We start from the raw sequence: 25,974 nt of genomic DNA, 5'->3' as shown, positions 1-25,974 counted from the left end.
TCTTCTTAAGTTGTTATTAAAGCAAAACCTTCTTCTTCCATGGCCTGTAGCAAGTAGACTCCTCTCTGGACTCTCTTCTTTCCATTAAGTTGTCAATGCATTCAGTATACAGGAACAATTTGTTTTTCCTGAGTTTTAGCATTTACTACCTTTTCCTTCCAACAAACACTCATACAATAAGCTGCTGGGATTGGCAGTGAACTTCAGAGAGCAGCATCCATCCCTGCCTTAGGCAGACTAATTTGTAACCTTTGTCCTCTCACCTCCTTCCAAAATTGTGACAAGAAAGTACAATTCTACCTGATGTACAGTATGATATAAACAGTGTAAATAACTAAGTGTGAATAATGCAACTTAAGTCCCACTTTTCCTTCTGCAAAGATTTTTCAATGCTGGCAACAGATCCACTTGCTAGAAACCCACTAAATTGGCTCTGATTGGTAGGATTTGTACAACACAATATCACTTCTCCATTCGCCCTCCTGACTGGTTCTGTGAAGAGTTACCAAAATCATAGAATCATAGAAAGGTTGGTGTCAGAGGGGACCTTAAAGATGATCTAGTTCATCTAGTTCCAACCCCTCAGCCATGGAACCTTCCACCTGACTGGGTTACCCACAACCACATCCAGCCTAGTCTTGAACTCTTCCAGGGATGGGGAGTCCATGATCTCTCTGGGCAACTTTTTCCAGTGCCTCACCACCCTCACAGTAAAGAATTTCTTCCTAATATCTGACCTCAACCTTCCCTCCTTCAGCTTAAGTCCATTCCCCCTTGTCCTATCTCTACATGCCCTTGTGAAAAGTCCTTCTCTAGCTCTCTTGCAGGACCTCTTTAGGTACTGGAAGGCTGCTCTAAGGTCTCCCTTCTCTTCTCCAGGATGAACAGCTCCAGCTCGCTCAGCCTGTCTTCACAGGAGAGGTGTTCCAGCGCTGTGATCCATTCAGTGGCTCTCCTCTGGACTTGATCCAACAGGTCCACGTCCTTCTTATGCTGGGGTCCCCAGAGCTGTACACAGACTCCAGGTGGGGTCTCACAAGGGCAGGGTAGATGGGCAGAATCCCCTTCCTTGACCTGCTGCCTTTTGATGCAGCCCAGGATGCAGTGTATTTTCTGGGCTACAAACACACACTGACAGGTCATATGGAACTTCTCCACCACAAACATCCCCAAGACTTTCTTCCCAGAGCTGGTCTTGATCCCTTCTCTGCCAACCTGTATTCGTGCTCAGGATTACCCTGACCCAGGTGCAGGCCCTTGTACTGGGCTTTGTTTAATTTCATGAGGTTTGCACTATCCCATCTTTCAAGCCTGTCAAGACCCCTCTGGATGGCCTCCCTTCCCTCCAGCATGTTAACCACACCACACAGCTTCGCAAACTTGCTCAGGGTGCACTCAATCCCACTCTCCATGTTACTAACAAAGATACTAAAACTTGACAATCCCAATACCCCTGGGGAGCACCACCTGCCACACCTCTCCACTTGAACACTGAGCCATTGACTGCAACTCCTTCAGTGCAACCATCCAGACAATTCCTTATCCATCGAGTGGTCCATCTGTCAAATCCATGTCTCTCCAGTTTAGAGGCAAAATGTTGTGGTCTAGAAAGAAAAAGAAGGAAGAGAATGGAAAAGCAGCCCCATACTCCATCAGGAATTATTCTAGATCTTTGCAAGTGTAGTGGAAATGTGGGGATGTTGAAATATCAAGCAGAGGTACACAAATGGCTGGTGCCCAACTATTGGTACAAAAAGGAAAACTGGGAGGAAGAGGCAGAGTGGTGATCAATCGTGATCAACTAGTGTCAGCAACAACTACCAGTTTTCCTCTGCTGAGATTTACGTGTTTTGCCGTGAAGGTAGGATGCACAGACATGATTAAAAAGAGCTGGATAAGACCTCCAGCACTTGAGACATATCATACAGCATGCCATACAAAGCGGCGTGACTCAGACCAATGATACCATTTAATCACCAAGTCCCATTAAATGATATTGATAACAATTTTGAGAACTGTGTCCTCACAACATAATTTCCTTTCCTTTCCCAGCAGCAGATTTTCACCTGTAACTTACTGATATTTTCCCATTCTTCTCCTTCTCAAGTTCCATTTCCCAAACTTTCTGCTTTCTGCTTATGCGCTTACTTTCCAGCAGGTTTCATTTGGGGAAACAATGCCTGCACCATTCCTCTCAGAGAACAAATAATACAATACACTTCTGCATATTATATGAAGCCAAATTGCATTTTTGTTTCCTTATACATCCAAGGGAACTCGTTAAAGAATGATAGAAAGATCTCATTCTCCAATCAAATAAGCTAGATCAAGTTTAGCACAGACCAGTAACTGAACTGCCGCATTCTGGCTCTGCTGCTCGTGCAGACAATAAGGACATTTCCAATAAAACAAACATAAACAGTTAACACAGAGTTGTGAACTCTAATAGGCTTCAGCTTATTGCCTTTGCAGGAGCACACTGTACCAGTGAAGTACAGAAATTAGGCATTCAGGCAAATGATCCGGGGGTTGGTGACAGAGTGCGATCTTTCAGACCTTTGAAGCTATTTAGCTGTCCTCAAAACACACACACAACAACTCTGATAATTACACTCACTGCAAAACCTAGGCATGGTGCACTGGAAGCCTTTTAGGGGCTCTTCATAACTGCCTGCCTTTGCCAGAATAAGGCCAATTTACTCCTATTTCAGTGGGCTTGGGCAGAGTGAGAAAAGAGAGACCGGGTGGTCAACATTATTGAAAAGATTCACGATTAGTCACATTCACTTGAAGGCAAGTTACTTGCCAGACACTACACCACTCATTAAAAGACCTTCAAGCTGGCAGCCCTCCAGCAGCTGTGAAACAGCTCCAGAGCTGGCAGGCCCAAGAGGACCCCTGAATCCCCATGCTGTCCCACACACTGGAGTGCAAAAGGCCAGGTCAGTCATGCTTGGGTGTGATCGGCACCCCAGGAGTTTAGTGAGTAAGACTCATGTTCTACAGTGAGGAAAAATAAAGAAAATATTGCATAGCCCAATTTTTGCTAATGCCAAGGGAATGCCTTTTGAGGCTAGTCTGACATTGTTGCCTTTGCATGACCCCCATTTCTTGGTAAATCTCATGCTTGGGTGGACAGAAGATTCTTTCAGTGATATGGGAATTTGGAGAGTTTCCTAACCTGACTCAGCTCTGATTGGATTCCTGCAGGAGATACTGAGATATGTCAGAAATGCCCTGCTAGCTGAGGCCCACAAGAGTCGGTTCCCAATCTGTGGTGTCATTTCCATGCCCTTGACTTTGCCACTGCTTTATGTGAGAACAGAGCATAAACAATTCCTACCTCTTGCTTTGGATTTGCCCCTTCTTGTTCGGTGCCAGCTCAAGCCAGACTGTCCCAATTTTTCCAGCACTTGTTGAATGCTGGCTTGCCACCCCCATTCCAGAAGCATCAGAAGAAACAAATGTTCATGAGTACCTTACTACATGTCCAGGCTGTTTTAAAACGGGATGTAAGATGCAGCATTAGCAACCCATGTTTAGCTCACATAACCCAGGGATACCAGGTGTCATGGGATGCCAGGAGTGAGGGTTGGTGAGATGGCCAAGCCAAGCCAGCAGCTCCCTGGCTATCAATGGCACAGTCCTTTTCCTCTCTCCCTCTTGTCTCACCATAACCCAATTCAACTCTCCTATCCTCCCCCCAGCTCCACTTCTTGCATTCATCTGATCCCTCAAATATTCAAAAAGCTAAGCCCTGCTAGCTCCCCCAGCAGTCCACAGAGTGAGAGCAGGTGGCTCCAGAGAAATGGTCAAACCACATCCACCACAGTGAAGGTAATAGTCACTGCCCTTGACACCTTGGAGAAGTCCTTGCAGCCTGGTGGATCAGCATGGACTTAGGCCAACATGTGCTTTATTCTCAGCTGAACCAGGAAAGACCACTGAAGGACTTGATCCCAAATGGAGAGCAGCATGTGAGAGTGTGTATGGGGAATAATGACTTCTCCTAATGATCTGAAGCAAAATAGTGCTTCCAAGAGGAAAAGTACTTTTTAGCTAATCACTCTTTCTTTTCCTTACCCCTCTTGTAAACAAGCTTTTAATAGAAAACTAGTGCACAGGTATGCTCCTACTATGCTAGATTTGTATATTGTGTATACAGGGAGTGTTCATCTTCCTATCGAAGAAGTTAAACTGTAGTGTACGAATAGCAGTCCCCATGGAGAAAAAATAATACTCCTCTTATTTTTTCCTTTATGGGTAAGAAATCCCATCAGCACAAAGTTTATACCTTGAGTGGTTGGTTGGACTTAAACTTTTTTCCTGTCTGCAAGCAGGGACACTGTATTTGTAATATCTCTGCTGCACAAACACCTCTGAGGAATCCTCAGAGCATGGAAGGGATGTCAGTGCTCATCTCGTCCCCTCTGTCATCCCAGACCTCAGAGCCAAGCCATTCCCCAGCAAAAGGCAAGGGAAATCTATTACCAATGCAGAATCCTGGATGACAACTCTCCCTCTTTTCTTGGCTGCGTGGTAGCTCTGAAGAACTTCTTGTCAGTTTCCATATGATGGACACTAAGCATTATGTGTTCCAGCTTGGGTTTTTATACACTTGGTGCTTGGCACATTCTCTGGGCCTGTGCAAGTTCAGGAGCCTTGCTGGTCACACCTCATCTATTCCAGCTATCTGCCCCCACCCTCACTAGGAACAACCTGAGAGGGCTTCTAGGCCTAGCAAAAGGTTGCTTTTTCTTTCTCCAGTGGTCCTCATTTCCACTCACTGGGATATAAATCCATGTTTTTCCCTCCATCCTTGTTTTCCAGAAATACTGGTCATGGGACTGCAGTCTGATGTGACTCAGTGAAATCATTTGAACTCAAAGCAAAACTAAACTATTCCCGCCTATATCCACATCTGTCTTTGTGTTCAAGAAAGGACTGGATGCAGCACTTAGTGCCATGGTCTAGTTGACAAGGTGGTGATCAATCTAAGGTTGGACTGCACCTCAGGGGTCATTTCCAACCTAAACAATTCTGTGATTCTGCGATTCTGATTCTTTATCTGTACATCATCTCTTTGTGGGTGGTTCCATTTTTTCAGCCTTATCCTTCCACCATCACATCTTACTGCCTGTGGATGCTCTGGCAACAACTGAGGAGGGGTGAGCAATGGGCTGCTGAGACAGGGGAGCACAGGAAGCTTTAAACCGGATTAAACCGCTGAGGTCAATACATACTGTGTAACAACGCTATCCCAGCCCAAGTGCAGGACTCTGCTGGCAGCGTGTGCTGCCCTGTTCTTTGCCCTGTCACTGCACATTATGACTTTCCATGACAAACCTGACTAAGAGCTTCCTACACCTGCCCACTCCCAGCTGCTCGCTGCTGTGTCCTTCCCAGCTGCCTCCCCAGTGTGCAGATTCAACTGAGCATGTGGCCACTATCTAAAAATGGATGGGCGTTGTTTCTTTTTTTTTCCTTTTCAGAAGGAGAGGAAGTGATTTGGGTCATTATAAACAAACATGCCAAGCTGAGAAGTGGTAAAATTGGAACTGAGAGGAAGGGTTTGGGGAGACAGGACGGAAACATATGATTAGGATACAACATGGAAAGACACCTGGAGAGGCTTGACCTTCTATATCTGTGCAGAAACACAAAAGAAATTGGGAAAATCCTGGTGTAAAATATAGCGCTTTTCTTTCCATTACTGGAATGTCTTTTGACACCTTTATTCTGTTTACTGGCTGAAATCAAAATTGTGAAGGTTTTGGATAGAGCACATATTCCTTATAAAATGTTACTCTATTTCAACAAGTGAAAATTAGCTTCTGTCTCTTGTTTCTGATACACTCAAAAGCCTCATGGGTGAAACGTGTAAGGTACAGCAGCCTGGACCCCCTCAGCTGAGAGTGGCCTGATTCACATCCTGTGCTTACCCACAGCACCATCCCTGGCCTCCACTGCTCCAAGAAGCAGTTTTTAAAAATAAAATAACCTACTTTCTGAGGAAAAGGAGGAGTCAATACAGATGTTTTCTCCAGGCAGAACCCACAGCTGAAAGATTGTATCCTCTTCCTTCAAGCATGCTATGTTACAGAGATCTCCACGTGTGGGACTCAGGAGTGTGGTTACAGGAGCCAGGGTGGTGGGTAGGGCCCATTCACTTCAGAGAATCCATATTCATGCACATCTCCAGGGTGTGCATATTCAGCATGTATTTTAGACAGCTGTTAATGCTGGTGTGACTTGGACAACATTTTAAAATGCAGTTTTTCCCTTTCCTCACCACATACGTATTCAAAGCACTTAGAGTGATAAAATTTCTGACCATTTCCTTGAACAAGAGACCTTAATCACCTTTAAAAATTCCCTTTTCTGTTCCATCCCCCTTGCTGTCAGCATGGATGCTGGCCATCTGCCTGTTCCCACACTGCCATTCTGGACTTCCCCTGATCAGCAAGGACTCTTTCATTCTGTATAGAAGGTCTCACTGGCCAAAGCTGAACCTCCCGGTCACAGGTTTATGTCCAGGGTCTCCTGGAAACTTCTGGAAACACTATGAAGCCTTCCACATCCCATGGAGTGGAGAGGGAGTACCCAGCTTGTGTTGGGTGAGCACTGGTACGTTTTCAGTAGGCGGAGGGCAGACAGCGAGCGCAAGAGCGTGGGATGTGTGAGCTGAGGCAGAAGGTTAGTGATGAATACCAAAGAATGCCAAAATTATGAGTTGTAATCCACAAGCAGTTCCAGGGGAGTTTCCATTCAGGACTGTGATTCAGCAAAGCTGCTGTCACAGGCAATAGCATATCAGCCTAAAGTCACCACTAAAACCATCTGTGACAGTCAGCCTCTTCTCAGATGGGTGGTTGCCTTGCCCCCATGGGTTTTCACTAACTACCATTTTGCTCTCACATAAAATGTTGACAAGGCAAGAAACCAGAAAACTCTAGGCTCTGGCAGATTTGTTCTCAAAGTTAAAGCACAAAATCCATGGCAAAAGACATCGGCTGCTTCTGGAGCTGCAGGAAGAACTCGTTGAGAAAAGTCTCCTCAGCAGCAACCTGGCCTGGAAACGGGCAGCGGGGAAGGCGAGCTGAGAGTGGTGGAGCCGTGCGAGGCTCGCCATGAGATGGCAGCCTTCCCCGCCGCCTTTGCATGCCCCGCATGCCGGCAAGATGTGCCAACACTGCTTCAGCACAGAGCACTTCTGTCTTCCCGGCAGAGACGTGCTGCCAAGATTTTAACAAAGGGCTCCCTCAAAAAAAAAAAAAAAAAAAAAAAAAAAAAAAAAAAAAAAAAAGAGAGAGAGAATCAGCCTTGCTTTGCAATATATAGAGCAATCCCTTGGCGAAATCCTTCTCCTTCGTTGAAATAAAACCCCAATCCAGTAATTACACATTTCCAGTACATGTTCTCCCCACACAAATCTACCCACTGCAGATTGGCCCCACAAGTGAGCTTGGCAGTCCTGGGCTGCTCCAAGCTTGGGTTCAGCAGGCACATCGCCCTCTCCCTGGTACAGCTTTGCACGTGGCAAAGGCCTCTGAGTGCTGCCAGCCACATCTCAGAGAGAAGAGCTCTGTCATGGGCTGAGGGGCAGCAGGAGCTAGGGGCAGACAGGCAGCATCCCATTCAAATACTCCCATGTCTCCAGTGCATTCTGGAAGCACATTCAACATGATGTGAACAGAAAGTGCTGGCATGAAGGAGTAGGAGTACGGGGCTATTGGCCCCATGGCAATCCACTCCAGAAAAATGGCTTGTGTTTCAGAGCCTGTCAGGATTTACACTGTGGAGCAACCTGTGCCACTCCTTCCTTTAAGAACACAGACCAGAGCTCTACCCCATGCTGCTCTCACCTGTGTGTTGCTATCACAGAGAGGATCCAGACAGATTTGGAAACATCAGGGTATCTTTTGACTCTCTTTTTGGTAGTTGTGCTAGTAGGAGTTAACCCAGGGGACAGAAACACTGTAAACCTACAAGGAAATAAAAAAAAATTATCCACAGAGTTGACTTGTCCCTTTCCTTAAACAGATGGAGTCACTCCACATGTAAGATTGTGTCTATTTAAGCCCAATTCAATGAATTTTGACTTGAAAGTGCACTAAGGTGAACCTGGAGAATCAGCATTGCCTTGGATGAGTCAGAGAACCCCTCATATGTCAGATGCTGAATTCAGTCACACCGCTGTGACTCTCAGCTCTCACACCTCTGGAGGTAACAGTGTGATTTCAGTGGGAGAATTGCACAACCGTGCTCAGAAGCTACCTCGCTCACCGCAAGGTGTTGTATTGGTATTACTGACAGCAGCATCTGACTTCTTGCAACTTCAGTCTTCACTGAGCTTACACATGAACAGAGGTCAGCTGCTGAGCACACTGCTGACAACAGGAGGTGACAGGATAAATGAGCAGGACTTGCCTCCAAAATCAGCTTCACATATGCCCCTGTACAGCTGTGTCAGCAGAGATGAAAGTGTGGCACAGCCTGCTCCCCTCTCCAGGCTCTCCAACCTTCATTTTCAGAGCTAGATCCAGAGTGACTTCATAGCCTTCAACAAAGCAATTCCCAACTCATCCTTGTATAAAGAGAGGCTGTATCTGTCCCTTTGGTTTTTCATTAATGCCACATTTGATGACTTTCTAATTGCACTAGAGAGTCCCTATGCCTTTCACAGCTTTCTTCAGGCTATAAGTACAGCGGGCAACTTTAAAATCATGGGCAGCAGCCAAGCTTGTATACAGAAAACATTCAAATATAGATGACTTTCCACCTTTACTTGCCAGAGGCCAAATCCTTTCAAACAATGATAAACCTTATTTAACCAGGAAGTTTTCAAATCCTGGAGTGGGCCTAAAGGTCACGAGGTCTGAGATGACCTTGAAAAGTAACTTACATCTCGGTGGACATCCAGGGGACTCAAGGCTTAAACAAATATATTCTCATATCTAATTCTCCCAAAAGCAGATCTCTGGTGCCAAAGGTTATACACTTAGTGAAATACTCTGTGCAGACACGCAGAGCTGTATGTATTTCCTCATAATTAACAGGGATTACTCCTAATTAATAAATACGGGTCTTTAGGAGGAGGAAAATGATTTGGAGCTTGAAGGATGTGCAGGCTTCCTGCAAAATGCATGACAATTGGTATGATGATTACACAGGATCAGAAGATGCAAAGCCAGAGGCAGAAGCAGAATCACTAATCCTCAGGTCTGAGCATGGCAATTTTGTTATTTTGCAGCACAGCAAGGAAATAGCAAGAATGCAATTGCTCCAAGGACGCTTCAGCACAGAGCTGAAGCAGACTGTGCACGAAGCTGCAGCAACTGCTGCCCATGCCCACAGAACTAACATGCAGGCCAAGCAAACAAGGCAGCAGAGGCAGAAAACAAACCAGGGCACAGGGTGAGAAGAGGCCTGCACTAGGGTCAGAGATCTGAACCCACCAAAAAGATGTGGAAAAGAGACAAGCAGCAGCAGAACTAGGAGGCTGCAAGCCTCCAGCATCCCAAGGCTCAGCATGAGTAACAGGCTAAGCATGCAGGGCTGGGTGGAGCGCCACTGGGCAGTCACCCAGCCAGGGCAGCCCCGCTGCAATTCCATTTATCTTAGGACATTTACTCCAAGGATTAATTGCAGCAAGAACCACAAAGGTAGTAAGGCGCTTTTGAGGCACCTGAGTATTGCTGGGTAATCCATGCAGACTCTGACAATGCAGATATTCTGACATTCAAAAATTTCTATCTTTCACTGACTTTTAAAAGTGGCTTCCCTTTGCTTGTAACTGGAGCATCTCACTGCATTTGCTGTGATATTGCAGCCTGAAACTCTGTGATACCTAACCCTGCATCTTCTCCTGTGCCCTTCAGTTTGCATTGAGCCTGGCCAGATGGGAGATCCCTGCAGTGCACCCAGCAGCTGCTGTGTTTTGTATCCAGGGGCTGTGGGTGTCTGCAAACCCCCTGTGATTCCTCACCAGCATGGGTTATAGATATATGCAGGTAACAATCTGGGAAGTTAACTCAAGGACTCCTTCTGCTACAATCTTCCTTGTTTCCTGCATGCTTTCTCTCCTTCGGTTAAGGTCTCTTTGGCTCTGACCCTGTTTTTATCACGGTTATCTGTAGACATGTATGTGCATCACTGGCATTTCTACTCCATTATAAATGCCATTTTAATTGCAGCCAGAGTAGGCTTTTAGAAGGTGCTTTACTTAATCTTTCTTGTGTATGTTGCAAACAAAAGGATGCATTCCAGGAACCACAGGCAGGTTTCAGGAGCCTGTTCATTACTACAGAAAGTAGGGGAAAGGCTTGCCTTAAGACAGCTGTTATGTTGTTGTATATCAGACCTGAATAATGAGTTTGGTGCTGAGAGTGCCCGTGAAGTGAATGGAGGTAAAAGGACAATTGCCAGCAAGTTGCATGGGGAGACACCTTATCTCATTAATAGGATATGCCACCCAGAAAGCTGGGTCTTAAGTCCTGTTTCTGGCAAGGACTTGAGTATTTTATTCTTGTCTGAAAAAGGGATGCTTCCTCTCACTTAGAAACCATAGGCCTTTTTTTTTTTTCTGGACTTGGTCATTCAAGCCCTTTAAAATCTCTCCCAAAGAACATCCACCAAAGATGGCGGGGTTCACATCCACATCCTCCTCCTGTTCATTAGCTCAACATTTAGAGCATAACTAAATACCTCTATTCCTCAGTCAGTGGAGGGAACCAAGCCCATGCCCCCCAGGCCCTGACAGGACTGACCTGCAGGACTGACTAGGAGGGGAGAGCCAGCAGTCACAAACTTGCCATCACGACTGGTTGGGCTGAGCCCTCATCACTCCAGTAAATCTTGCTGCTCTCACAGCTGGGCTGGAAGTCAGATAACACAACAGGACTAGAGAGTACATACTAGGCAGATCCTGAGGTGGTACCACTGTAGTCAGGACAGATTCCTTTCTGAATATATGCAGGCAGAGCTGTGCTGGAGATAGGTTGGTCCCATTTGATTAAATAATGGCTGAAATCAGAGATAAAACCCAAACTGCCTGTTACAACCTGCTTCAGTGCCCCATTCTTTCTTACTGCTCTTTTTCCTTTGACCACACCATTAGCCTCCATTGCAGGAGGCAGCTCCTTTTGCTCTACTCAGTCTCAGATTCACATACGGATGTTGCTGCCCCATGTCCTGCAGCTTCTCTTCATGTCTCTTCCTTTGTGTCCCTTCCCCAAGGCCTCTTTCTCCTCCTTCTGAACAAGGAGTTCTTGAAAGTTTGAAGTGCTCCTGTGTGGAGAAGCAGATCGTGACGAACCTGTGGAAGTTTACTTGGGCACAAAAGTCACTGGGATGGCAGGTGCCACCAGAGTCCAGTAGCAGCACCTCTGAGCATTTGAGAATCATATTTCTGCATACAGCATTTAAACCCTCTTGTGGTTCTAGCCACAAATCTTAAAGCCTTGTCCCCCCAGACAGCAGAAACCTGCTTTGGAGGGATATTGGCTGCCTCTGTCACCTGTATGTTTCCAGGGAAATTGAGCGTTTTGCTGTTCCTCTGAAAAACAGGGACATCCAAAGTAAAAATTTCTCAGTAAAGTACTGTCACTGAACTGGTAAAACAAAACCTGATTGTATTATTTTGTGTAACCAGACACTGCCACCCTGATACAGATTGTTAGCCATATTCAAGGCATGCAAACAGCAGTGTTACTCATCTACAAAAAAGGTGTCACAGTCAGGTTTCAAGGCTGGGATCATTATTTTGTTTTGCTATACATCAGCAGATTACATAGGAAAGACATCATTTAATGTCAAAGCTCATTTAAAATAGGTCAGTGTAAGACACTGTATTAGCAGGGCAGTAAGCATGCCTTGTAACTGTATCATTCGTGTGTCACTCCAAATTTATACCTGCAAATTTCTCCTCTAAATTCTCCTGGCATTTCTATGAATTTTGTACCCTATCACCTCACCAATGTGTTTGCATACCCTTTCCACACCTGTATCGGTTTTGAATGACAAAGAATCCTTGAGACAGAAAGTTCTCTGAAGGATGGCCAATCAAAGACTGAGCAGGCTTTGCACTTGGTAGAAAATGGCAATAATTTACCTTCAACTGAGGTTTCTTTTCCTTCGGGCACACAGACACACAGATACATCTTAGTAATAGCTGTGTCAGATAAATCTGGGAGTAGCTAGGCTAAGCAATATTAATATGATGGTGTTGATAGGTCAGCTTTCAGCGGCAAGGTCCAAAGCTAAACAGTTGTTTGCAATATTCATTATATCCAGCCCTAAATCCCACCTCTGGTTTTATTTGTGTGCATCACGTTTTCAAGATTTCTGAGGTATGAGAAATAAATAGCAAGCTTGGTTTGTGTGATGGCAAGTGGAACCCCCAGGCCTCAATGGTTTTTTCTAACCTGTGCTTGGTGCTGTTGCAGGGCACCAGGGTTGATGGAGGGGAGAGGTACCAGTGTGTTCACCTGAGCCCTGCTCCGAGAGGATGGGTCAGAGAGCATATGTGGAGGTGGAGGTTTGCAAGCTCTCCTGGGTTTGCTGCTACAAACCTAGGCTGTGAAAGGTGATCCTGCATGTATCTACATTGCTTTTTAGAACCCAGCTGTTACGCAGCTGACACTGAAAAATCATGTTTTGGAGAATTGATGCATATTAACACTCCTCAGCCTAGCACTACTAACAATAATAACAAACAGTAATGAAATAAGACCAATCTTTTGGGAAGGAAAAGAAGTGTATGGACCAAGACACTGAAGAGATTTACTGCCAGACTAAAAATGATAACAAAGTGTTTTGAAATCAGTTCTGAGGTGAAACACTTCCTTCTCATCAGGAAAGTTTATTGATGCACTTGGGAAGGATGCATATACATAAAGTTTGTCCATTTCTCCCATTCTAACAGTTCTCTATTAAAGGACACCACAATTCTTCACTCATTTATGTACTTGTACTGCCCTGACTACTCTAACGCTACAATATGCATTTGCATTCTTCCATGTGTAAATGGTGATTGAAAGACTGAGGATGTGGTGTAGGTGGAATAATTGTTAAAGTTGTTAAGTCTGTCTTATTAAGACTTTTCCCTCCCCACATAAAATCATTTCAGCTTTATAGCTGGACTTGCAAATGCCCAGTGTCTGTCTCAAACTGACTGAATCCTCTAGAGAGTGCATCAGCTTGTGGTTCATATTGAGCTAGGAGAAGCAAGGCAAAGACTGTTCAATGCCATCCCCTCAGAAACCCTTCTGGCAAATCCATTTGTTTATCCCACACTTTGCTTCTTTGGTGGATTGCCCTCAAAGGAATCACCACTTAATTCTGTCAGTATTTGGGAAATGGGTGTTCATCACTAGGAATTGGCTGGATAAGAGCTCATTTGGTACACCCAGCCAAACTGATCTGCCTTGAGCTGGCCATAGTGTCTGTTTGGAAGTAGTCTGGTTGGGCTCAATGATCTTAAAGGTCTTTTCCATTCTAAAGGATTCTAGGATTCTTTGCCCTACAGCAAAATATTTTGGTTTTCCCCTGCAACATTGTGTTAGGTTTGAAATGAAATTTCTCTGAATGACTATACTCCACTGATTGCTGTGGCAAAGATACCATGTGTCATACATTCTGCCCTGTTACTAACCACAGGCAGATTGTCTTTTGGTTGCAGTAAGGCAAATATGGGCTGAAGATGGACAGTGTCTCTTCCTGGCCAGTGCCACCCTCTCTCTGGGCAGCTTCCTGTGGAGACTTGGGGATCTCTATCAAGTTTTTTTGAGTGTTAAATGTTCTTATACAAGTGAAAGTCAAACAAATGACTCATGGAATTAAGAGAAAATCAGATTATTTTCTCCATTAAAAACTCCATATTTGTTTTGTCTCTAATCAAAATGCAAGTTAATGCATTAACATTATTTGAAGAATCTCAAGTTCCCCCTCAAATTATTTCCTAAATGCAATACAAAGATATTTCAATGTTATCAACTAAAAGAAAGTGCTTGACTATTTCCACATCCAAATATTTCATTCTGTACACCAATGCATTTCACTGAATTCAATTTAAGTTACACTCAATGCCTCAATAAGGTCTTGGTACTCCACTGCCCTTTGTTGTTCATTTTCCCCATTGGATTGAACTTCCTAGACAAACTGTACTTCCCATAATGTGTCTGCAAGAGTTCCCTTAGCACTGGCTACAGCTCTCAAAATGCACAGACAGTTTAATGGAACATTTCTAAAAAATACCAAAACAAAACAGGGGTTGATTTTCCTGAAGAACAAATACAGAAAAAGAAGAGAGTTATGGAAAATTTAGATTTTGTAGAAACTACAATTTCAGTGGAAGTTTTCCACATGAGCAAGAGCCATTTGTCATACTGACAGTACGCTGGAAAGCTCAGGAATTGGACCTGGACTGTCACATGCCCTGCCCCTTCCACCCACCATGGCTCCCTCCTTATTCCTTTCTGTGGCAGCATTTGCCAGCCCTAGAGGGAAATTTTCCCTTTTCCTAGGAGGAAATCAGGCAGGTGCCTAAATTACAGGGGAAAAGGAGGAAGAATGGAATGAACCTCCTGGAGGCTTCAATTTCCATAGCTCTGCTTCTGTGCAGAGACAAAAATGCAAGTGAGCCAGGAGTAACTGAAGAAAATAAAGAAAATACTGCTCTGAGTTCTTCCTTTAATCTATTCGCTCAGGCAAAGGTTAAATTACCATTTGAATGCCGCTGTAGAAGAGCTAATAATGTTGCCATTATGTTCCGAGGATCCTCTCTCTTAATAATACTCTCTTTTCAACTCCAATTAAGGAAAGCTGTGGTTCCAATCATCTCTAGGATGAAGATCCCTGTTTTTGCCATGCACTAGACTGGTTGTCCTGTTGTTCCCTCATCGATTTCCGGCAGTGCTTTAGGTAGTGATTCAGGAACAGCTGACTGTGAGGATATGCTCCTGTAGTTAGAGAGAAGGGAACTATATTTTGAGGTCTTTATGAAATTATGCCAAGTGGCTTGCAACTTTCAACTCCTGGACCCCAGGGAGAAATCTGAACCCCTGGCTGAGAGCTGAACAAAAACCATGGTAGTGTATTACTATCCAAGAAAGCATTTTTGGACCACGTTTAAAGGTATACTCTCCCTCCTGATTAGGAGATTGTGTTTTCATTGCCATTTAGAATGGATTTAGCTATCTATGAGGTTATCCTGCAGACTTTCCAGGCTTTCCCATTGTAAGTTATATGTACACTAAGGAGGAAATCAAAACAAATGCGTATTTGTCTTCAGCACTGACAATGGTGTCAAGTGAAAGACAAACAGAGCCAGATCAGCAAAAGGAATAACAAAAGTACTTACAAAGAACTGAGCCAGTATATATAATTTTTTAAAGGGGTGCTAATTATCCAGCACAAAAATCCCCAGCGCTTCAGATTGCAATGGGAAAGGATTTGCAGAGCGGTGTATCAGTGTCCAAGTGCAGACAAGGCCCAGTCCATCCTGTCACTGGTGTTTGCTTTTGGCTTTCCCCATCCTCACAAGTCACTACTGACTCTCTTCTGGCTCAGAGAGCCCACTGGACCTTCTGCAGTTGGTCCTACATTGCTTTGGACAAGCAGGAGACAATGTGTCCCACTCACCAGGGACTCAGCAGGGGAAGAAGTCCACCCTCACGTCTCCTGAGTGCCCTAGTCCGTTTCTGAGACTTCTCTCTATTCATGAGAATCAGATAGGCAGAGAGCATCTGGGAGGATTTGTGGCACTTCTGAGTCAGGCCTCTGGTTTCTTTGCTCCAGTAACCCACCCCTAAAGGCAACCTGCATCCAGAGACTGTTATCTCCCAAAGAAGCAAGGCAGAAATTCATTTAGGCCCTCTCATATTTTCCTTCCATGAAGGTCTTCTTCACTGCTAGCAAAGGGTACTTACATATTCTGTATTCTCATTTATGAACTCTTTATAAAGATAAAGGCAAGCAAGAATGCGACTCTAGGGACAAGTTTGCTGTAGAAAATAATAGATCCTCACCCATACTTCAGGTCCTGATGGCATGATCTCTTTCCCAGTGCTCAGACCTTCCCAGAGAGGCCATGGTGGAGCTGTGTTCTGACTTTAGTACATTAATTAATGGCTGGAGTTGATGTGACTTGTGGAAATGGAGGAGGGCCTGAATCTACTTACAGTCTCTGTTCAGCTTTGTGTGCACCCTCTGTAATTTGGGAAACTCCTCCTGTGAGCATTACCTCACTCATCTCAAAGCCCTGAATAGCTCCACACCTATGCACTGCACAAACAGACCAAGAGAAGCAGACTAGAGGGCTCCCAGTTACACAATATCCCTGAAGAGCCCTTCCACAAATCCCACAAAGGTCTCATGGCAATAGGTTTTGCAAGACAGTTCTGAGAAAGGTCAAAGACCTCTGTCTTGCAACTGAGTATGTGAAACGGTGCCTCCTCATAAACGCTGTCACTGTTACATTGCAGGAGCATTGCAAACACTATGGCCTTGCACACACTAGGAGGAACTTCAGTGTTTCCTGTCACGGCTCAGCTCCACCTTTGGTAGCATTCCTGTGAACCATTGAATCAGCAGCAGAGACCCTGGCTTTTGCATGGTTAGCATGTGGCTACATGGAGGCAAACCCCAGAGAGACACAGGCAAATGAAAAGCTGCTCCATTTAAACACCTCACTTGGGCTAAACCCAGCTGGCTGCCAAGAGCTAGAGCTTCCTTTGCTGTTACCTCAGGACTGCCAGCCCAGTGAGGCACACTCTGGACATCCTCCCCACAAGCTGGAACCCACACAAAATTCAGTGACAGCTGCTCAGAATGCCACTGAATGGAAAGCATCGCATACCTCATCCTTTTCTCACACACTTTAGCTAGCTAACTAAAAGTATCACCCTGAATGTAGCCAAGCAAAAGTAAATTGAACCCTCAGTTCCTCCTTTATGAAGAAAGGCTTAAACCATCAAGCTTTCATGCATGCAGGACTGCTTTAAGCATGCTGAGTGTACAGGAATGGATGACTGAGCTGAGGTGCAAGAATCCCCAGCCCCATGTTTATTATTCTCCTTAGAAAATGAGACACCCTTTGAAACATTTTTTGGGAGTGTGCAGACTTGCACTTGCACAACATAGCTCTCCTATGTCTAGTAAGATGCTTCAGTCATCAATGGAAAGAATAGCTGTCCTCTTCCTTTCCTGGTCTGTTTCAGTAATACAGGAAAGCATAGAAACCCAGGTTTTTATCTTTACGAGGTGGCTCACATGGCTAACCAAGGTATCAGGCATTACATAATTTAGCATGGCAGCACCCCAGTTGACCTTTGCATCTGTTTCCCCTCAGTGTGCATGTGACTCTCTGTTATCTGACAGCTCAGAGGAAAGGAAAGAGGTGCCTTCCCATATGGCAGCTTTTTTTTTTTTTTTCCTGAAGACTTTATAGGAAATTCTGATCAGAAGCTTTAAACACATTATCACAGAAATGGTCAAAAAGTTAAGTTCTCTTTAGATTTGCATTGCAGTAAAGTACAATAATGGTTAAGCCCTATAGCAAAATGAGCATCAGACTTTAGCTTAAAGCTCTCAGACAGATACAAATAGCTGCAGACCCTTTAATTGTTTTCAGACCCTTTAACATATCCTTTGGTTTTCCTGGTAAATTAATCTATGCATCTGTCAACTCTCAAGACAAAACTCACAGGACTTCATGGCCAATTAAACTCTTCTGGCAGAGGAAGAGCTCCTAACGTTGGAGTAAATTGTATTAAAATCTATTATAAAGCCTTTCCACATTGTTACAATGGGGGGAAAAGGTGTCAGCTTGCATTTGGATCAAAGCCACTTGCAAAAATCTCATTTTACCCAGTCACACACAGGTCTTACATATCTTAGTGGTGTCTTTGCTTTCTGTGATGGGTTGAGAAGAGAAATGAAGTAGCTCTGTGAGAATGGATATCAGTGATGCCTCATCTTCAACAGATTCTGTGTTTTGTGGCTTATGGTAATCTCCAACTAAAGTTTTTGCTGTGGCTGGGGCACCTGTATGGTCTTTCTTCTTTTGCTGACAACATATGAACTCATTTGCCAGACTTCCTCTACTTGGGCCATTCATAGGAGGTATTTGTGGACTTTTACACCTCCACCTGTGTACTTATGTTCTTGAAACAGTAATGTTGCTCTATTGCATTTGTTTTCCTTCTTTATCTAGGGTTCAACTTGGCCAAGAACAGAAAAACTATTAGTGAGGGATGATCGGACAGAATGACCATACCATATGATCCCATAATTCTCATTTCACTAGGAAATTGGGCTAAAAAATGAGCAGTTCATTAAAGCCCACTAATGGGTTTATATTTTCTTTTCAAAGTATGTTAACAGCAACTGGATTTTTTTTTCCCTTTTATTTTTTTCCCTGGAACAATGAACAGGAGTTATCTCTTACATTCAAGGGAACATGGCCCCAAAACATTTCCTGCATTAATTCCCTATGGAGAAGGCAGGATGTTTAGGAATCATGATGTTGAGGACAAAGGTTGGTCAAAATACTGCACCAGTACACTGCAGAAGGGGAATAATGGCTTCAGTGATATTTTTCTATTTTTTGGAGAAAACCAAAAATAAATGTAGTTCAACTTTGTTCTGTGGTGAGCCAACAAAAATCACTTTCGCCTCTGACAGAAGTCTGTCTCAAGTCCAGGACATGTCCAGGCAAGGGTGTATTTCTGACATCCCTGATCTCCAATATGAGACTAATAAATTTTTTAAAAATCTGTGCCACAGCCAGTTAACACATATATTGCTCAGTGGCAAAGCAGACTGTTTGATCTTTGTTCTAAGGGTAAAGCACCATTTCAGGGTTGCTTGGCAGCTCTGTTTTCCTTCCCTTAGCAAAAGAGATGGATTCATTTAGAATTGCAGGCCACAAAGAAGGGAGATCAGGTGTGGCAGAAATGGCAGGTGGCTGGAGCTGACTTGACAGCAATTAAATGTACAAATCTTTGATTAGGCTCACGGGAATGGAATCATTAGCTACAGTGAATGGACCAGCTTGCTTTCCACTGCCTCATTAGCCATAATACTGATATTACTTTAAAAAGCCTGGAAAAAAAGCCCTCCCATACAGAATTAGGAAAGCTGAGTTTCAAGGGAAAAAATTAAGCTAGTGTAAGCACTTTCTAGCTGAACAAACAGAGCCTGGCTTTTCTGGTCACTGGCAAAAAAAAGCCTCATGTTTGCTGTACTGTGAGATAGCCCTCGATCCAGTGCCGCAAGCAACGATTTACAGAGATCAACAAGTTGCTCTTGGCCACTGAAATTTACTGAGGACCTCATCAGGCAGCATCCTGCTGTGCTCCAGTTCCAAGTACTGGTGCCTTTAACAACATCCTACCCTGCAAGTGAAGACCTTTGGTCAGTCACACAGTGGAATTATCAGGCTGGATATAAGTTGCACATAAATCTCCAAGCTAGCAGGCTTAACCCAGGGGAAACTTTGGCTTGGACTTTGTTTATCTTCCTGTAACATGACTGGTTGAAGAAGGGCTGCAATAACAGCATTCTGCCATAAATTAATATCCTCCTGTCCCCAGTTCTGCCCTTGCTATTTCATGGAAAGTTCATAATGAAATAATCTGTACCCACTTGCCATTTATCTCCCACTCTTCTTTTGGTACTCTCTATCCCACCACATTAATTTGTCTGACCTGCTAAACCAGAGTCCTCTGAACAAAATCAGAAGAAATATTTTCCTCCAGGGCCCTCATGTAGGGTTTCATGCTAACAAGTTGATGGCACAAAAGCAGTTTGGGACACAGAGAGGGCAATGGCATTTCGCCTCACATTGCTCAAGCAACTGGTAGTACAGATGAAGCAGGGACAGAGGGAAACAACTTTTGGGATTTGGTGACAACACTGCTGGGCCACTGTTTTGCCCTCTACAGCAAGAGCAAGATGAGAAAAAAAGATGCCACATTCTCTAGGGATTAATATTGTCCTCTCATAACATGGGACATTGAACTGTCATGCACTCATAACACCATCCCTTGTTTGATTGTGAAGTCTGGGTTCAGGTTCTGCTGTCCCAATGGTAAGACAAGATTGCCAGTTCCATGACTTGCTCCTTCCCAGCTTTCACAGGGACCAGATGCTACAAGAGAGCTACATGTCACAAGTGACTTACCCATACAGGCATTAGGTAGAAAATTTCATTTTCCATGTGGGTGTAGTTTGAGAATCATTACACTGTCTCCTTGCAGTAGTAACAGCATACTTCACCTTCTTTAAGCACATTTGTTCCTCATGTGCTTTTTGATATGTAAAAGACAAATATAAAAAAGGGACTTAGCTGAAAGGGATATTTTCTCTCAAGAAGGAAGTTTGAGTTGTCAAAGAAATATGAAATACGTGGTACAAACTGTCCTATGGAGTTACCTGCAGAAATAGGTAACTCCACTGAAAGAGAACATCCAGCCTAGACTCAGTGTGTCACTGATTCCCAAGGCCAGGTGAAACATCCCATGTTAGCTGACTAACTCACACGTCAGCTGAAAGATTCCCACCAGGATAGTCTTTTCCAAGACCCTTACATGGCTGGCTGTATCTTTGTGGTCTGAGTATCTAAACAACTCACAGAATCAACAAATACAGATCAATCTCATCAGCTGTGCAGCACCACTTTTCTTTCCATGATGGTGATGTGAGAAATATGAGGTGAGATTCAGTCAACAGTGTCTTTGTTCTATTTCAATAAGAAGTGAACTTCCATGTTGAAAGAAAGTGCTGCAAAAAAAATAGAGGTGGTCTTTGAGGGACCAAAGAGGGAATGAAGATGAATAGAGATAAATTTAAGAGGGAGGAGAAAATGAGAAAAAGGTGCTAAACAGCTTCTAAATTGTTCTACTGTAGAAAATACAAGCTGCATTGCTTTTGCTTTCCCATGTCTGCCTCCTCTGCATTTTAATGACAGTTGAATGTCCAGCCTGAAGGGCATTTCTACAAGTCTTCCTCGATTCCTACCTGCTTATGTACACGTGCAATTTCCTTTGCAGACCTGACCTTGAGTGGTTTCACCCTAGAATCAGAACATTGATGGTCCTTCACCACACCACGGGTCACTTTTTACATGGACATTAAAGCCTCATAAAGCTTTGACAGATGCAGAAAAGAGCAACCAAAGTTATTCCCACTTCTTCTATGTTTCCTTCTCTGAGCACTTGCCTCCTCCCAGAGCAATCAGCAAGAGACTGACTTCGCTTCAGTCATGGTTTATTGCCTGATTTCTTAACTGTAGCTGCTGTGGGGATGGCATGGAAAAGACTTTGGTGGGCTGCAATATCTGGCATTGCCACACAGAGTTTCCATGGAGGTCATTTGTCAGCGTGATAAGTGATTTAAAAGCCTTGGAAAAGTTCAGCCTCTATGACTTACTATGGCTTTTCCATCTCTAACTTTTGTGGCTCTGAAGAAAGTGCAAAATTTGTAAACAGTGCATGAGAAACCTTTTACAGTCAACTTTTATTTTTCCTTTGCTTCCCATTCACAGCAAATATTTTGGTAAAAAGACCCACTGAAACAGAAGACAAAGATTAAGCAACATCCAGAGCTGCAACTACAGAACTTGCAGTCCTCCACCACTGTGCTGCCCAGCCAAAAGCTGTGTTACAGTCAGCATGGAAACAGGAGGAAGACGTATTTTTCACCATGTGTTTTGACTCTGCTCTGGGGCTTAGATGACCTGTTGGTAAAAATGCCTGTGTCCTGTCTCCATAACAGACATATCAGTTGCAAATTATCTGTCCAGTTTTGCCATTGTGAGTAGGGCCCCTGTGGGAATTGATGGTACTGCATTATTGTTGTTTTTGGCGGATAGCCTCCAAACAAAACCAGCTTCCCCACTGCCAGGGAGGGGACAATGCTGGTGTTGGGAATATTTCTATTTGGGGCAGTTACGTGTTTTGGGAAGAGATGGAGGCGTGGGGTGCCAAGCTCTCCAGTGGGTGCCCCACGCCAGTACAGGCAGGACCTGCCTATACCTCTGCCAGCTCCCTGCTGTGCTGCTCGGCGTCCTGTTACACGTGGTGGGAGCCTTGGAGCGGGGAAGCGAGGCAATTTGTAGTCATGTTACATTTCCTACTTCAGAACTGTTTTTACAACTATTGGCCCAGCCTGCCCCAGGAGCGCTGGCCTCCACAGCGGGCTGTGTTGTTTCATTTCTGTCAGCAGTGGGTCTTTTCTCTCTCCTCCTGCAGGAAGGCTTTTGTTTCATGTCTTTCCTCCCTGCTGCATGCTGTGTCGGCCAGGCAGCCTGCCACGTGCTTGAAAGCCTCCTTCCCACCCCTCTCCCCTGCACGGCCACAGCATCTCTCTCAGCTCGTCCTGCAAACACTCATTAGGGGCTTCAGGTGCAGATGCTCAGGACCTGCTCCTGTGTCTGACCACAATGTGTTGTGTGATAAGAGGGTGGACACCTGGACAACGGCTAGTCCAAGCATTACATTACAGCCCTCTCTCTTATGCTGTTTACTTTTGTGACAGTTTCTCCTTTCAATTCTCATGTCTGTAATGTTGATCTAGGAGGGAGGCCATCTGGATCCCTGCCTCCACTGCCAACCCCGTCTTCACCCCATCTTCATCTCTACCTCTTCATTTCTCTGTCAACTGATTCTGCTAAGTTTTGCTCCAGCCACTCCCTATGTTGGGTCTTGCCATACCTGGGGGGACCCAGCTTTCATTTCTCACCCTTGCTTTTTGCCCTCCTCAGGTTAGACTGACCACAAGGATCACACAGAGACTACCTCGGCTCTGTGCCATGGCAGTGGTTACAGCCAAATCAAGACTAATCCTCAGCTCTTAACAAACTGAGCTCCATCTAACTCTCAGCTCAAAAAATGGACAAAGCCTATAGCAAGGGCTATGAAGGGAATGCACACACACTTTATTATGAGGATTGCCATCCCCTGAGAGACCATGACCTCAGAGACACTGCCTCCATCTCACAAAGGGTTTGAGCAGAGCACAAGTGTCTGACCTCATCTGGGACCCCTGGGTCTGGGGTAGTTTCAGAAAACATTGCCACAAGTTGAAAAAGCAGAGAAAAATCTGCATGAGTTTTTTCTTTGCTGTTTTCTTCCAAAATTTTTTCTTAGAAAAAAGAAGCAGTATTTCAGCCTGCCAGATCCAGCTATTCTCTTCAGTCCTCAGCTGGCCTCTCCACAGGTTTTGCTGCCAGGGTCCTGGGCTCATGGGAAGTGTTGGTGGGGCATCTGCACCATGGTGGGGAGATACACACACTGACTGGGACCGAGCGAGAGCTGGAACCCATGAAAGTACAACTCTATCAGCATGGCTCCCTGCCCAGCCTAATTAGACCTGCCAAGAAAGGCTAATTAGCTAGGCTCAGTGCCACACTGATGTGACTATACCACTCTCAAGAGCCAGCAAGCATCATGTGCAGCTCACTTTAGCATGGAGATGCCATGTGAAGCTGGACAGAGTATATATTCACCAGCCTTTCCTCTCCAAGCACGCTGAGCTTGTAAGAGCCAATTGCACGTACTTTGTGTAGATTTTGTGGTAAGGGGTTTTACAGCAGGACTTCCATAGACTGAAGCTTCATGACACCCACGGTGAAAGAAAGAGTACTAGATCTTCTCTTTTGCTGGAGAGGAAAGCCAGAGCACATGGAACATGAGAGGCTTGCTGGAGTTCCCCGAGGGAGCCCGTGGCCAGCCTTGTCTCACAGCCCAGCCTGCCCGCCTCTCCCTTCCCTGCCCACGCCCGCCCTGCCCGCCTGCCCAGCGGCGCTTGGCTGCCTTCCCTCGCCTCCGCCGCAGCCGTGGCCGCTCCTGCAAGGCTCTCACAGGACAGTACCGAACGTGCTTTGGGCCCTGCTCAGGCCTTTCTGAGGATCCCTTCCCTGCCTTGACAAACAGTCACAAGTTGTATTTTTCCCCTGACCTCTGCTGTCATAAAAAATACTATCTGCAGCCTCTCATGCTTTGGGGGGACACTTACAGAAGGGCACTGGTTCCACCGTGTCTGCAGTTCCCCACGGCCATAGGAGGGTGGAGAAATCTGTTCTTAAGGTGCGTAAGAAGGTAGTGAATCATAGGAGCAGCAAGCTCTTGTTTACCAACACCTCACTCTGTAAAGATTTCTTGAACACGGTAATTTGTGAGATAGCTAAAGTCTGGTTTCCAGTTGAGACAAGCTGAGCTCTGTGCTCAGCCGGGAGAAAGGTTCTTCTTGGCTAATGTAGTGAGGACAGTGACCATGGAGAGTGATGGCCCCAGCTTCTCCGGTGGATAGGACCTTGTGCAAAAGACACACAGACACACACACACGGAGACACAGGCACACACACAAACACAAACACAGAGGAAAGGCTACTAGAGGAAAGGCTCCAGAAATTGTCCCTTTACTTCCCAGGTCCAGTTGACAGTTTAGCAGGGGTGAAATAAATGAGAAGGAGAATATGGAGGTAGTAATAGTCCTACCTTTGGACCATCATGTCGAAGTATAGCGAGAGGAAAGCGCGGGTTACGCACGCACAGAAATACCATGACATATACTACAGTGCTGCATAATGCAAGCAAGCGTAGCAACAACTTGTTACCCTGACTGAAGGCTACAGTGTAATTAGTGTAATTACAATGCTGCTGGCTGAATTCACTCGAGAAGTATGGCATTCTCTGTGCCCTACAGGGTAATGCATAATCCCAAATACTTCATCAGTTGAAAGCGAGCTCTGAGACACGTTTGAGCTGCAATGCAGTCTCACAGCCAGGGTTTTACTTAAAGGTAGTTGTCCCCAATTCTCCAGAGGATCCAGTTGCTGCCACCAATACCTTTACTCACTTTATCACTGTTGGGGAGAGATTGTGGCACTTCCTCTTTGGGGGAGTTGCTAATGGGTCAGGGAGACGGGGCCACAAGCAGCAACAGCTTCCTGCGTACAGGACACTGTGAGAGAGCAGCAGTGCTCAGCTGGCCCACAGCTGAGCTGTGCCAAAGGAGTCCAGCCCCATAGCTCCTGTCCTGCTGCAAAACATTAACTATTCAGGGCGGCTCCAAGACCTGGTCAGCCATAATGCCTTCCTTACACACTAGTTGGACTTTCATCAGTTGCTAGTTTTCATCTCCAGATCTGCTCCCTCATCACCTTCCCCCCCACCCCACACATATACACTTCTGTGAAATTTCACCTCACTTCCCAATAATTAATTAATTAATTCCCAATAATCTTTTTTCCTAAAGAGCAGTAGGAATAACTGGCTTTTGAATTCAGCACAGAAAGGCTACAATTACAAAAAATGTTTTGGGTTGACAGGAAATTAAACTGTATTTTCTTGGTAAAACAATAAAACCCCAAAATTCCAGTTTGGATCAAGCAAAGTGTTTGGTTCAACCTGAAACAAAACACTACATTTTTGTATTTAAACTTTTCACCCCTTTTTATTTATTGCAGGCAGGAAAACCTCAAAACAAAAACAAATGTTTCAAACCGAAAAGTTGAGCTGTTTCCCTTTGAAATCATTACACTGCATTGACTGCAATTTCTCAGAATTACCCCTCTTTGTCTTTGGCTGAAAATCTTTGCTAGATTTCAGGCTTAATTCACAAAAAGTTTTACACAACACCAACCAGTATCCCAAGGATTTCACCTGGCCCCACTTACTATTATTTGAATTTGCATCCTGAAAACATTTGGAATAATAATGCTATTTTGCCAACAATATTCTTAATGCCAATGCCCTCTCAAAACCATGTTCTTCTCAAAAATGCACTGGTCTTCTCTTTATAATAACTCATGCAGGGGTTGAAAGAGAGAAGGGGTCTTGCCTTTGGTGTGGTCCTTATGTGCCCTGAAGGCAGGGCCAAAGAGCAAATGTCAGCCTCTATCCCTGGTGTCTGCAGGCTGCAGCCGGGATCCTGTGGCTGAGCTGGCCAAAGTGCCACTTCACACTGGGC

The 25,974-nt window shown here is 44.8% G+C and overlaps 1 long non-coding RNA gene across 1 annotated transcript; it reads right to left on the bottom strand.

Annotated features, from left to right (window-relative positions):
• Positions 1-1,363: 1,363 nt before the first annotated feature.
• On the bottom strand, positions 1,364-20,297 carry LOC121658006. The gene is made up of 3 exons (XR_006013821.1): positions 20,186-20,297; positions 7,866-7,985; positions 1,364-1,604 (listed from the first exon to the last, which is right to left on the bottom strand). It is a non-coding gene; the product is annotated as an uncharacterized LOC121658006 (long non-coding RNA).
• Positions 20,298-25,974: the final 5,677 nt, after the last annotated feature.

This window comes from Corvus kubaryi, unplaced genomic scaffold, assembly GCF_017639235.1.
Source record: "Corvus kubaryi isolate FWS band 111438036 unplaced genomic scaffold, C.kubaryi_AGA036_p1.0 split1-65, whole genome shotgun sequence".
Classification (NCBI taxonomy): Eukaryota; Metazoa; Chordata; class Aves; order Passeriformes; family Corvidae; genus Corvus; species Corvus kubaryi.
The sequence above is the reverse complement of the archived record's forward strand: the minus strand, read 5'-3'. Positions and strand labels throughout refer to the sequence as shown.